The sequence below is a fragment of the Anas platyrhynchos genome, chromosome 1, assembly GCF_047663525.1.
Source record: "Anas platyrhynchos isolate ZD024472 breed Pekin duck chromosome 1, IASCAAS_PekinDuck_T2T, whole genome shotgun sequence".
Classification (NCBI taxonomy): Eukaryota; Metazoa; Chordata; class Aves; order Anseriformes; family Anatidae; genus Anas; species Anas platyrhynchos.
The window spans coordinates 54,559,155-54,572,223 of record NC_092587.1 but is presented as its reverse complement, the minus strand read 5'-3'; the positions used below and the strand labels follow the sequence as shown (position 1 = coordinate 54,572,223).

General features: G+C 55.5%; 1 long non-coding RNA gene and 1 other non-coding gene across 3 annotated transcripts in view; both read right to left on the bottom strand.

Annotated features, from left to right (window-relative positions):
• The window catches only part of LOC101790409 (uncharacterized), a 40,460-nt gene extending 35,380 nt beyond the window's left edge, over positions 1 to 5,080 (bottom strand). Inside the window, exon 1 of one of the 2 annotated variants that reach the window (XR_005262594.2) lies at positions 4,748 to 5,080. This is a non-coding gene — a transcript (uncharacterized protein). Of the gene's footprint in view, positions 1 to 4,564; positions 4,719 to 4,747 lie in introns of those variants that run through there. The other variant, XR_011809265.1, reaches the window with a different exon arrangement.
• Positions 5,081 to 10,310: 5,230 nt separating this feature from the next.
• LOC110352045 (uncharacterized) lies at positions 10,311 to 12,085 on the bottom strand. The gene is made up of 3 exons (XR_002400376.4): positions 11,632 to 12,085; positions 11,029 to 11,130; positions 10,311 to 10,556 (listed from the first exon to the last, which is right to left on the bottom strand). It is a non-coding gene; the product is annotated as an uncharacterized lncRNA (long non-coding RNA).
• Between the last annotated feature and the right edge of the window lie 984 nt (positions 12,086 to 13,069).

The following is a 13,069-nucleotide window of genomic DNA, read 5'->3' as shown; positions in this document are numbered from 1 at the left end:
AGCCTGTTTTTACCCAGGGCAATTCCCACAGGACTGCTTCCTAGACTACCTCTCCAGGCAGAAAGCATGGGGAGAAGGAGGAAATAATTTCCTCCTCTTCCATCAAACTCTATTTACGCCTTCCTTCCGTACTACCTCTGTTCTCCCTCAACAACGGTCTCTGCACATTCTCCAAAGCTTCTTCTCCTTGCTCAGCCTCATCTCATCCTTTGCCCCCCAAAATAATCTCTTCCTTTCCTCGGTGTTTACAGTCCTCAAATACATGTGAACCACTGTCGTGTCATCATCTAGCCAAGCTCTACATATTTAGTCCTTTTAATCTCTCCTCGTAAGTCCCTCCAGCCCTTTCATCATGTTTTGTTTCTCTTCTCTGAATTCCCTCCAATTTATCACCCTCCTTCGGCTAGAATAGCACCCAGGTTTGCATGCCAGGTTTTCCAGACTGGTCTCGCTACAGCCTTGGAAATAACATGAAGCACCTGCCTCGTGCTTCAAGGCTTGATGTTTCTGGATGTACTCGAGCACACAGATGTCAGAAAAGCTATCTGGCTTCATACATGTGGCACCAGGGAATACAACTCAGGACTATCTCCAAAGGCACAGGACCTCTCCCCGGGGAGCTGAAGAAGAGTTAGGGACAGGGGGAGGAGAAGATACATGGGCAGGGAGGATGGATGGCATCCAGCTGAACATGGCACACAGCTACAAACACATACTCACAAACCTTGAGAAGAGTGATCAAGTCCAAGACGTGAAAAAGGTGCGTTACACACATACTCATATCAGAAATAAATGCACACACATGCAGGTAATACAGATGAAGCCATAAAGAAGGGAATGACTGATGGCCTCATGCAGACTTTGTGCACAAACACACGTAACCTGTGCATGCAAGAAGGTGGGACAGACAAAGCCTAGCAGAAACAGCTGCTTCTCTCCCTGCTCACACATCCATGTTCTCATGCATAGGCTGACATTCCCAGAGAAAGGAGAGCTCACAGAGCCCTCGTAGTAACCTAAAATACACAGGCAGCTCTGACCCATCTGGTCCACAGACTGAGCTCATGAGCCATGGAAAGAATGAAGACAAACATATGACACCTTGCCTTCAGGCAGCTGGTAGCCTGTACATCATCCTGGGACACAGCCTGCACGTCCACAGTGCCTTCAGTGGTGATGAGCTTATCACCAAAACCCATTCAGAAGCCATGTGGGTGCTGAGGAGCACAAAGGGGAAGGGATTTCCCCACAAGCCAGCTGTGGCAGAAAGAGGGATCCTTCTCCATCCCTGTGCTATCCGAACAACTGACACCTACAGGAGTCAAAACCACCCATGGCTTCTTGCAAACTGTACTTCCCCCATGGCATACCCACTCAGGCAGGTGTTAACTTCACGTGTGATGCCACAAAGCACCCCCCGCAACTAAATTATGTGCCAAAGGGCTGGAGACGTGCTCATGGGGTGGCCGCGGGCAGGAAGGCCTGGCCCTGGCACCTCGCTTGGGTCAGTGCAGGAGGGTGGACGGGCCTGACCTTCACAGACCCTTCTGCTCGCTCACCTGGCTCCTAGCAGCTTGTTTCCAGCCCCTCGTAATGCCGGGGAGAGAGTGACAACCGCCCTCCCCTCCTTCTGTACCTCAGCTGGTCGGCTGGAACTGGGCTTCCTCTTGGCTTGTCAGTGCTGAGCAAATGAGGTCATTTCTCCTCAGCAACAGCAAATTATTTGGTCGGTCCTGCTCACGAACAAAGCAGTTCATCTCGGGCAATGGCTGGGGACCTCCGAGCTGCCAGGAGACCCAAAACCTGCTGTGGGGTCTGCCCTATTGAAGAGGAGGCCATGGGTCGACAAGCAAGGCGCAAAGCTGCCACGCTGGGTGGGGAGCACGGGGGCACGGCCGCAGCTCTGCCAACGTGAGGCAAATAAATATATATATATAAAATATACACATTTGGGCTAAGAGGGAGAGCAGCCAGGTCTCTCTGTCTCAGCAAATGTAGTGATATTTTCTGCCACGGCTGCCGACGGCAGGCCCCGAAGTGACCACGAGCCCTGCTCCCAGGTGGGCAGCGCGCTCCGCCAGGCGCCAGCGGGGTCAGGCGAGGCAGCTGCTCCCTGCCCGGAGCTGCAGCTGATTTCGGACACGACCCAGGGAGGAACGACCACCATCACGGCTCTGCCGCCCTCCCTCCTCTCTGCCTGCGGTTTTACCTTTCCGATTTTAACCGCAGGCTGCCCCACAGCCAACACCACACCTCGCAGCATCCCCCCTGCTGCCCCAAACGCCCTCGCTGCCCCGCAAGCGGCTCCTGCTCCACGGCGTGGCTTTGCACCAGATCTGACCACGCACCCCCAGATACCCGCTTCTCCCAGAGCTGGGCAAAAAGAGGGAAAGGCCACACATCCGCGGCTGCCGGCATGGTTTTTGATGGGGAGGGAGAGCAATGAAGGCAGCTCCCCGCATCCCGGCAAACCTGCCCGCTGCTGGGCTCGGTGCCCTGAACAGCGAGCACGTAGCAGGAGGGGGAAATAATGGGGTGAGGATGGTGGCGGGTGGGAAAAGGGCTTGGGGGGGAAGGTTTTTAGGCTGGGGAAATCGGTGGGGTTGGAGTGGTTGCTTCTCACCCCTGGCACCGCGGCAGAAGCCCTCCGGTCCCTGCAGTTCCCTCACCGCTGCTGGTACAGTCTGCACGGAGAGGTTGGGGGGGGTGAGGCGGGAGGGGGGCTGTATTTAAATAAATTAATAATGCATGCTCCATGCAAATGAGCCTTCCTTGGAATATTGCATTAGTGATGCTGCTGGGCTGCGTGTGCCCGGAGCCAGGAGTGGCGGGGTGCGTGGGGACGGGGTGGGGGCAGGAGGGAGGGGGTCACCCCCAATCCCCCCATACCCCAGCACAGCACCAGTCCGCCCCCTCCACCCGGCACCCCCACATCACACACTCCCTCTTCCTCCCACCTCCCCGTGCATGACAAATACCTTGGCTCGCAGCAGGCAATGCAGGCTGCCTGGTCCCCCAGGCCCCCTCCAGGGATGCGGGCCCCCCCCCCTACACATCCACACACGCTCCCTTCCCCTGCACATCACCATCGCCCTCCTCCTCCTCCTCCAACATCAGCAGCGCTCTCCCCGTCCCTGCTTCAAGATAGCTCTCTACCTCCAAGGTGGGCAGAAGGCTTGTGCTCTCCAGCCTTTAGGAAGGGGTAAAAAAAGGAGAGGAAGCAGCTCCTGAGCCTGGCCTTGCACATGTGCACCCACTTGGTGTGTACGCACCGGCCCCCGGCAGCAGCAGGCGCCTGCGTGAGGGTGCAAACGGAGCACGGCTGCAAGATGCCTGCGCCCGCAGCGCCCGAGCGGTGCTCTGCTCCCCACCACCTCCTTCTCCAGATGCTCACCAGGATGTTTGCAGGCATGTTTTTGCCCGTGCACAGCCTGCTTCCCGCGTACACAGGCGCACACACGTGTGCTGGCATGCATGCCTGCGGACAGGGGTAGGGGGGGAGCGACGGCAGCACACGCACAAGAGGGCATTACGCAGAGCAGCTCCCAGATATGCTGCCTGCTGCAGCATTAGCAGATTTATGCTGCCTTTCCCCAACCAGATCCAAGCTCTGGAATGGGAACAGCAGCAGCTGTGCACTCCTGCCTGTCCTAGGATGAGAATAGGATGCGTCTGTTCGCCTTTCTCCCCCACCCCCACGCCTCCTCCTTCCCCCTCCTCTTGCTCCCATTCATTCATTCAGCTTCTCCTCCCCCCATCCCATGCCCCAAAGCAGGAGGATCCTTATGCATAAAAATGTGGGCACGCTTTCCCCGGCGGAATAACCGGGCAGGCAGACACCCTGCAAGCGATGCACATGCACATACGTATGCACCCGAGGAGCTGTCCTGGGCCCCTACGCAAACAGCCGGCTCCCACCACCACCACCACTGCCACCACCGCCACGCACACGCACTCGCCAGACGCCACGCAATGACTTTTCTGCAGCCAGCCAGCCTCCCAGCAGAGCGGTGTGAGAGCAGAGCAGAGATTTACTCACTCCCCCTGCATCCAAACCAGGCAGACGTTCACGCAGCGCGTGCACACACACACACACACACATACGCATGTAGGAACATCACCAGCTGCAAAGGCTCCCCGACAAAGTTTGCAAGGAGGCAGGGGGCTGTGGGGTGAGGTTGTGTTTTTCTCCCCACCAAAATTGCGAGCGATATCCGTAGGTGTCTGCACATCTATAGCTATATCTATGGGGGATATGCGTGTACCTATGGATTTATTTGTGCATACAGATGTATATACACACACACACACGTACATCCATCACACGCACGCATCCCCTCCTCTTGCAGAGTCTGAACAGAAGCAGAGCACTCAAGCCCAGCTGCAAGCCCTGGACCTATTCAGCATCCCGAGCCCCAGCACTGCACACACACACACACACACACACACACACACACGCAGAGGCACGCACATTGAAGGGGAGCACCTCTCTCCCTTCCCATCTCCCCATGTGGGCTTTTTTTCCCCCCCTGGCCGCTTCTCCTCCCCACCTCCTCACACTCACCCCTCGCCTTCATCCTCGGGTGGGAGGCGTCCACCCCACCTTGGGGCTCGGGTAGGGGGGAGAAAGCCGTCCTCCCCCCTTCTCCCTGCTCCCCCTCCGAGCTCTCGGAGAGAGCGAGAACAGGGGACACGCCAGCCAGCCTCACGCCCCAAATGTGGCACACGCACACGCACACGCACCTACCTGCTCCCGCAGGGGCGAGCGCTCCCGGCTCCCACGCGTGCCATGCCCCACGAGGCGGCAGGAGCCCCAAAGCCCTGCCTCGAAGCCACCTGCAGCCCCTCGGAGGTGGCCCCCCCAGGCCCGTGACCCCCTCCTTCAAGCCGTGTTTTCCCCTGCCCCGCCGCCCCTAGGCAGCGCTCCCAGCCGCGCAGGCACCCGGGCGGCACAGGCGGGGATGGAGCATCCCGGGCAGGGCGCGCACAGCCGGGGGATTTGCTGCTTTCTCCGCAGCCGCATCACTTGGGGGGGTGTGGGGGAAGAAGGAAATTAAAAAAAAAAAAAAGGGGGGGCAAAAAGGGCCGGATCGGCGTTTAAAAGCCGAGCGCTGCCTTCGCTCCGCTCTCCATCGCTCCCCGGCTCAGCCCCGCTCCGGTGCGGGAGGGAAAAGGGGGGGCTGCCCGCGGGGCACGGGCGGGCATGGCACGGCCTCCGGGGGGGCTGCGCGCCCCCGCACAGGCGCGCACACGCGAGGCAGCGGCTGGCCGGGAGCGCGCCCGCAAGCAGCGGCCGTGGGGAATCGTGCGCGCCCCCGGCGCGGTGCAGCTCCTGGGGCGAGCTGCGGGGAGATGCAACAGCTGCGGGGGGGGGCTTTAACTCCGGGGGGGGGTTAAATGCAACAGCTCCGGGAGGCAACGCACAAGCAGCAGCCCCGGGATCCCACGGGTAAATGCAAACTGCATGCACAAGGTGTGCAAAAAAAAATAAGCTGGGTAAAGTGCAGCGCGGTGCGTGCCGCTGCAGCGTTTGCGCATCCCGGACATTTCCACGCACCTCCGAGGGAAACGTGCCCTCGTGTACGCGTGCCAAACGCACGCCTGGCATCATGGATGGAGATCTCACCTCCAGGAGGAAATAAACTTATTTAAACAGGAGCGACACCGGCTTGGAAACCATCTGAGAAATGACCCAAAGCTCTCCCAGTAAGCGTACGGGATGGCTAGAGGTAAATCATCTCTGCCTACAGCCTCCTTCACAGGCACGCAGCCCACGACTGAGGGGAGTGCCCAGTATCCCTCGCACTCACTGTGGCTGTGGAGGGACGGTCTGTCTCACCCAACCACTCCACAGCTGCCAAGAAACTTGGGCACACAGGATGCCAGGTGGGAACTGGCTTCCTGGGATGGAGAATCCAACCTCCTGCTGTTCCAGGCAGCCACATGGCAGGGCCATGCTTAGAAATGTCTCACGGTCCATCCTGGAGGCTGTTCTGGCCCCTGCTTGCTCTGATGATAGAAACCTGCCCTGACACCTACATCTGCTCATGACCGACCCGTGTCCACGCATTCCCATGCCAGACGAGTGTGTCCGTGGCTCAGGCACACGTGGAGGTTGCAACATCAAAGGAAAACGCTCCGAAAGTTTCACGTGCAGCTGAGCAGACACTGCCTGCACCCCTTCGTCACACAAACACAAGCAGCTGGGTGAAGACATTCCCCTGAGCATCAATGCAAACATGCTTGCAGCGGCTCCTGGGAAAGCAGATGCTGGGTTCAGCACAGGCATGCACGCTCATGTAACCTCGGATGGGAAACGAATGGCTTTCCTCGTGCGGTGTGAGGTATAGAGAAATCACTCTGCCACGCACACCTGGCTGCAAGCAGCACTGTTATTAAATACGTGATGTGATTTCCTGCTGCAGCTCAGGAATCGCAGCTGTGGACCCGCTCCTCATCCTCCTAGGTGCTATAGAAATACAGAAGAAACTTAATTACCCTGTCTCACGCTTGCAAACCTTTATGAGGGGTGGGCTCCTTCAAGCCCTTGTACATTTTTATCACTGTTGGGAGAGAAATAACTTCACACAGCTCGAAAGCCAGCAAGGATGGGGCTGCCACCGACCTTCTCACATGCGTATGGTGGCCTCAGGGACTGGACAGCAAAGCCAGCCCCAGGCCTCACACCTAGACAGCACCAAGAAATGCTTTGGTCCCTTAGCTACAAATATACAAGGGCATCAGAGAATGATGGGCAGGAAGCTTGTTGCTTCCTCTTCTCCCAAAAAAATGGAAAGCCAAGTGGGAAAACACACGCACACTCCCCAGAGAGGCAGCAGGGTTTGGAACCAGGTGATGGGATCTTTCCAACCCAAACCATGTCATGGTTCTGTGAGAAACAAGAGCTGGGCAGCTCTGAGGATGCTTCTGGGTGCTCCCTGGACCTTCAGCAGATGTCTCTTCCCAGTGGGTTAAATGTCCAAGCTATTTGCTTGACCTGAGATGAGAGGAGAAGGAAGCTTCTTACGGAAACTACAGACTCTGCTTTCCTTGCCTTGATCATTTTCAGGGGTTATGACTGTGGGTTGCTTTCCTCCAAGCTCATTTAAAGCTAAAAAATGAAGGAACAAGAACTTGCTTCCGTCTTTTTTCTTTAAAAAAAAAAAAATACTTCTCCAAGAAATACTTTCTGATCTTGTAGGGTGTTGAAGCTGGAGAACAGGTCTCCAACTCCAAATCAATGTGGGATGTGCTCCCAGCTGAGGTCCTCCAGGACCATCTCAGAGGCTGTTCGGGATGGGTCTCCCCCAGGCTCTGCTGCTCACCCAGATGCCTTCTGCACTCAGAAGTGCTGGGAGAGGACCCTTGGGATCCACGGGGGTCAAACTGTCCTTGTTTACACTCCCACTGACCCAGGAACAGCTCTTGAATCAGGCAGGACAGAAGAGCACCAAGACACAGACACCAGCACCCAGTGGTGTGGGGCACCTGGGTCCTCCCTCTGATCCAAAGCCGGACCCACAAAGCTTATTCATCCCATGGCAGATGATCAACCAGAAGGTAGGGGAGCTCGCCCCCGTGCTTATTTTGCAGAGGCTCTGTCCTTGTCAGCAGCCCTGAAAAGGCTCTGTTGTTTGTTACTTCACAAGGAAAAAAAAAAAAAAAAAAGAAAGAAAAAAAAAAAAAATCCTTCACCGGGAAAAAAAAAAAAAAAAAAAAAACAAACAAACACTAAAGTACGTCACAGATACTTTAGTGGAAGTCAGCTGCAGAGGTGCTCCGCTCCCTGGCCAGCACTACAGGAGAATATTCACCTCCTAATTCTTCTGTGCCAATGCCACCGAGACCACCACCCTCTGCCCCCTTAACAGGGCTGGAAACAGCCCCAAGAATCGCCCTGGGGGAATTTCTGCCCACGTTTCTGCCCAGCTGCTGCTGTGTTGGGCTGCTACACCCCATAAAACCGGAGCTCCTGTTGGGGTGAACAAGGGAGCTGACCCTGTTAGAGCAATTCCCCGGTGTGATGCCAACATATGCCGGGGAGCTGTAAAATCCCAGAACAGCCCAGAACGTGGGAGTCGGGAAGGTGACGACAAAACTCATGCTTTAACCCCCTGCTGCCAGGCTGGGGGACACCCGAGCTGATGTTCAGCATCCCCCATCTCCGGGCGGTGTGCGTGGGGAAGGATTGTAGGGCCAGCTGATCCTCCCTTCTCCCTCTCTGCCTCTTCCCCTTTCCATCTCTCTGTGCCCCCCCCAGGGGTGCAAGAGGGTCCCTCGGCTGGGGAAAGAGGTCCCCGGGAGGAGGCTGGGCTCTGCCCTCGCTGCAGTCACCATCTCTCCCCCGATCTCTACTGCGGTGAGAAGTGACAGATTGATTTTACAGCTCCGCTTGGAGCCGGCCGCTGGCCCTGGGCTGCGGATGAATCAGCTTTCTCTGGGCCTTGGCTTTTATTTCATTATTTCCCTGCAACTTCCTCGCAGGCAGCGAAAGAAAGAGCGAGAGGGAGAGACACCGAGCTGGCAGATTTCCTTCCCTGCTCGTGGAGCAGGGAGGGGAGGGATGGTTTTGGGGAGACTGACAGCTGTCAGCTACAAAGGCAGGAGTTCCTACAAAGGCACAAGTTTCTCCATCGGTTCCTGTGCCGTCCTGAAGAGCAAGAGTGAGCTCAGCCAAGGCTGGAGCAGCGAATCCCCCTATGGCAGAAAGGCTTTGGGTTTTCCAGGGCTGGTGTGGAGCCACGGTGGGGCAGTTCAAGCCCTCAAAGGCTCCACTGGCAGAAACCAGGCTGGAAAAACCAGTGTCCCAAGGAAGAAACGCAAAGCGCAACAAACACGTTTGTTTCTACATCCCCGGACATCGTGTCACTGGCTGCCCCGGTCCCACACGTATCCTTTCTCTCTCCACCTGCCTCTGAGCAAGGATCAGAGAGCAGCCTTGAAGACGTTCGAAGCGTCAGAAGGCAAGGGCCTTTTCATCTCAAAAGATCAAGAGGTGGGAGGGGAAAGGGGAGGGGAGGGAAGATGGGGAAAGCCGGAGCCAGGTTTCCCAGAGGTCTGCCCCAGCAAAGTCCATCTCATCCACTTTGAGTAATCTTTTAATCTCTTGGGTTTTAATCTCTCACAGCAAGAACGAGACACAACATTACGAGGAGCAGAAATCCCAGTGGGAAGGGAGCTGGGGGTGATGAAGGAGACAAAAAGGTCGCTTGTTTCTAGGTCTTCTACACTGTTCCATTTCTCTCTCCCCCTCTTCCTATTTTTTTTTCCTCTCTGCTTACAGTGATAATCTAAATAGTGACCTGGCCAGCACAGAAAATTGCAGGGAGCCTGGAGAAAGGGCAGTGCCATGGGCTCGTGCAGGGCAGGTCAAACCCTCCCGTGGTGACCGCCTGCAGGGCATGGAGGCACGAGGCTCAGCACCCCACAGAAAGCTCTTTTAGAGCCAGAGGTGAACGCTACCAGCTAGGTCTGTCCTTGACACAGCCGGGGTGCCCCAAAGACGCCAGCTCACCCCTCGCTGGGAGAGGAGGGATGGCTTACAGGAGGACCAGGGGGGAACCGGTGGCACCGCTCGCCTTGTCCTTGTCTCAGCTTCCCCATCTGTCCAATCCCGTGGATAATAATCCCCACCTCGGAGGGTGATGGTGCGAGGTTAATGAATTAGTGTTCGCCAAGGCTTCAGATAAAAGGCGAAGGATTATTCCTGTTGTTCTGCATGGAAACTGCTCCTAACGAGCACTTCCCACCTCCTCCCTCCCGCGAGCCTGGGGGATCGTCTGACACAGATCCAGCCACACAGGAGCTCCCCTAGAGATGGGATTACAGGGAGAGGAGCAGAGAGGGCTGCCGGAGAGACAGTAAGAAGGGGAGGACAAATCGGGGGCACTCCAGCAGCCAGCAGCCCACGCCGGGCTGTGGGGCCAGGAGCACTCGCTCTCTGACCAGCAGTGACAGCTCCATCCCACTCCCACCGAAATTCATCAGGAAACGGTCTGCTAACTTCTGACCACAGCAAGCCAGCCCCTCCTCCTGACTTTCCACGGCTATTGACTGACCCGAGATACTTGCACAAGACGCATTTGCTTTAAGGGAAGCTCAGTCCCGAAAGGAGACCTCTGTGCTGCTGGCTTGGGGCAAGGGGAGAAAAAGCAACCCAGAAACACACTCCCTCCACAATCAGGGGAAGAGGTCTGGCTGGGAGAAGATTTTGGTGTCTTAAATCTTGTGCACGATGTTTTCCAGGCTGGAGACGGGAACTAAATCTGAGCAGGAGTCTTAACTTTATTGTGTATCTCTGCCTTATACACAAGCATAACCTCAAGAGAGCAAAGCCCTCCCTAACTCGCCTGCTATAAATACACTGAACCACTTAAAATGGCTACATTAAAAGAGAGCTGGTAATTTGATAGTGGTCTCCACTTAATTAGATTAGGCTCTTCTTGAACTCGAGGGCTGCAGGCTGCTGATCTGGCTTTCTTTTTCAGTATTACCCTGTCGTCTGCCATGCTGATGTGGCCATCGATCCTCCCACCGTGCTTGGTCCTCAAGGGATGCTGAAAGGGGGGGACCAAGAGCTGTTGTCAGGCAAGGACCAAGCAGAGCACTTAAATTTGTGTCCCTACCCCTGCATGAAGTGCCACCTTGATGGAGCAGGGCAAAGCTTTGGGGCAGCTGGGATCGGGAAATGCCACTGGGATGAACTTTCCAACAGCTTCTGTTCACTGGTCAAGCAATGTTCTTGGCCTTCCTTGCCACGTGCAAACTCTTTCACCTTCACTTTCCACAATTTGTGTGTCTATAGCTCGAGGAAAAGCTGTGCTATCATGTCTGGGGTAAAAGGCAGCCCCTCCACGCTGCAACGTGTGGGCATTTGCGCCTGAGCTAGGCAAATAGCCAACAACACGGTGAGTCTCCCTAGCAAGGAAGAGCAAGGGACCAGAAGACAACACTACCTTGGTTTGTCCTCAGGAGACTAGAGCAGATGTTAACAAGACACAAACACAGCCAGAAGCTTTTTCAAGGTACCTTGTTTTCACGATTCCTCCCTTGGAGAGAGGTGACCTGTTTGTAGGTTACTGGGGCTAGCTGTCGGAGGCTGTAGCTTGAGCATCGCTGCGAAGAAGTCACCTGGAAGGGAGAGGTGAGCTTGTTGTGGTCCTGGGGCAGGGGATGGACCTGGCGAGCTCTTGAGGGACATGTCAAACCTCCCCAGAAATGCAGGGAGCCAGCCAGTACCTTTAGCAGGAGTCCCGTGCTGCTCTCCCTGGAGCCTGGTCCAGTTCTCACTCGAACCCAGGCTAATTGTGGCACTGCTCTCAAGCTGCCCAGTTGGCTTGACACCTTTCCCACCCAGCTCCTTCGGTCCCTGCTCAGTGACCTTTATTCTGACCCTGTCCTGCACGAGATGCCCCCTCCACCCAGTCTGGAGAACTACAACCCCCAGACCTCGTCCTCTCCACCAACAATGGAGGAAGTTGGCTTTAATGACAGACAATTTGCCATTCAATATGTTTTTAATTAATACTAAAATCTGTGTCAGGTTGTTTTGTTGTTGTTTTTGGTTTACCAAAAAAAAAAAAAAAATCCTCTCTCTCTTTGTTATTTATTCGTTTCGATTTTTTATTTTACCTCGTTAATGTAGTGGTGATTTAGATGCAGTTTCCTCTCTCTGCTGCACTTAATGAGTCGTCAGCTTTATTCACTCTCACCCGCATCCTCATGGGAGCATGCTTTGATTTTCTAGTGGGTGCATGAAAACACAGATTAAAGCAATTAGACAGAAATAATCTTAGGGAAAGGGGAGAGAGATCCAGAGCGCCTAATTATACCATTTTAATCAAGACACAATTATGCAGAGACTTTTATAGATTATAAATTAACCAAACTCCAAAGGCAGAAAAAATATCATTTTAAATATGGTTCATTATGCTTGTTGTTTCTGCCTTGTGATCTCTCCCAAACTGGACTTCAGGGTTCATTTGGAAGAAGTTCTGGACGGAGTTTGGCAGAAATGGAAGAGAAACAGGCACGGGAGACCCTACCTGCTAGGACCGGGATCTGGCAGTGGTGTCTGGGGGAAGGCAGGGAGCCACGTCGGAGTTTCACACTCATGGATCTCACCTGTCTTTTCCCAAAAAAAAGCACATCTGCCCGTGGGCCAGGCTTGGCAGATCTCCAGCTGCCTGTGTGGCCAGGTAAGGGGACCCCATGGAGACGTCTGGGTTTTGTTTTGCCCTGATGGACTGTGCCAAACCGGCGGTGAAGGACTGTGGGTACTGTAGTCTGAGAAGCAATTTCCCGAGCTGCAAACATCCCAATTAAAAACACAGTGAGTGGGCAAACAGAGCACATCAGGCTGGATGTGTTTTCTTTGGAACCCTGGAGGAACTTCAGCCAGCTGCTCCCGATTTATCGCTGCTCCAGATTTATTGCAGCACGGCAGCGAGGCGCTCAGGCTCTCCGAGCACGTAGGAAGGTGCTCGGCTCCTGTCGCCTCTGCAGAGGAGCCAGGAGACCACCCCCCCCACCCTCACCATCCCCCAAAATCTCCAGGGAATCCCGGGTTCCCAAGTAGCTTCTGCCAGGCACCTCGCCTCCCTCGCAAGGATGCTTGGGCTTCACCAGACCCCTCTCTTCATTGCTGTGGCCGCCCCACACCACAAGCAAAAGAGCCACATCGCACCCATGGTCTCCGAGGGAGTGGAAAACCCATGGGGAGCAGGGGGGTCCCTGGGACATGTCCCCTTTGCAGCCTCCTCACCCATTTCCCCTTCCCCTTCCAGTACTGACGGGCACAGGGCTGCAGGCTTGCACGTTGATCCCATTTGCTTCTTACACCCAGAGCAAAGCCGAGGTGGGCTACAGGGCTTTGGGGCTGGCCCCATTCCCCGGCCCAAGGGCTGTGTCCAGCGGGCGAGCGGCAGTATCGGAGTGCCCTCTGCTGGTCCCATTTCTGGACTGGCTGGACTGTCCAAGCCTTCCACATCCCCAACCTCACTTATGTACATCCTCGCCGCTTCAGATGACTTTCCCCGGTGCTGGAGCAAAGCATCCCGGCCATTCGCCC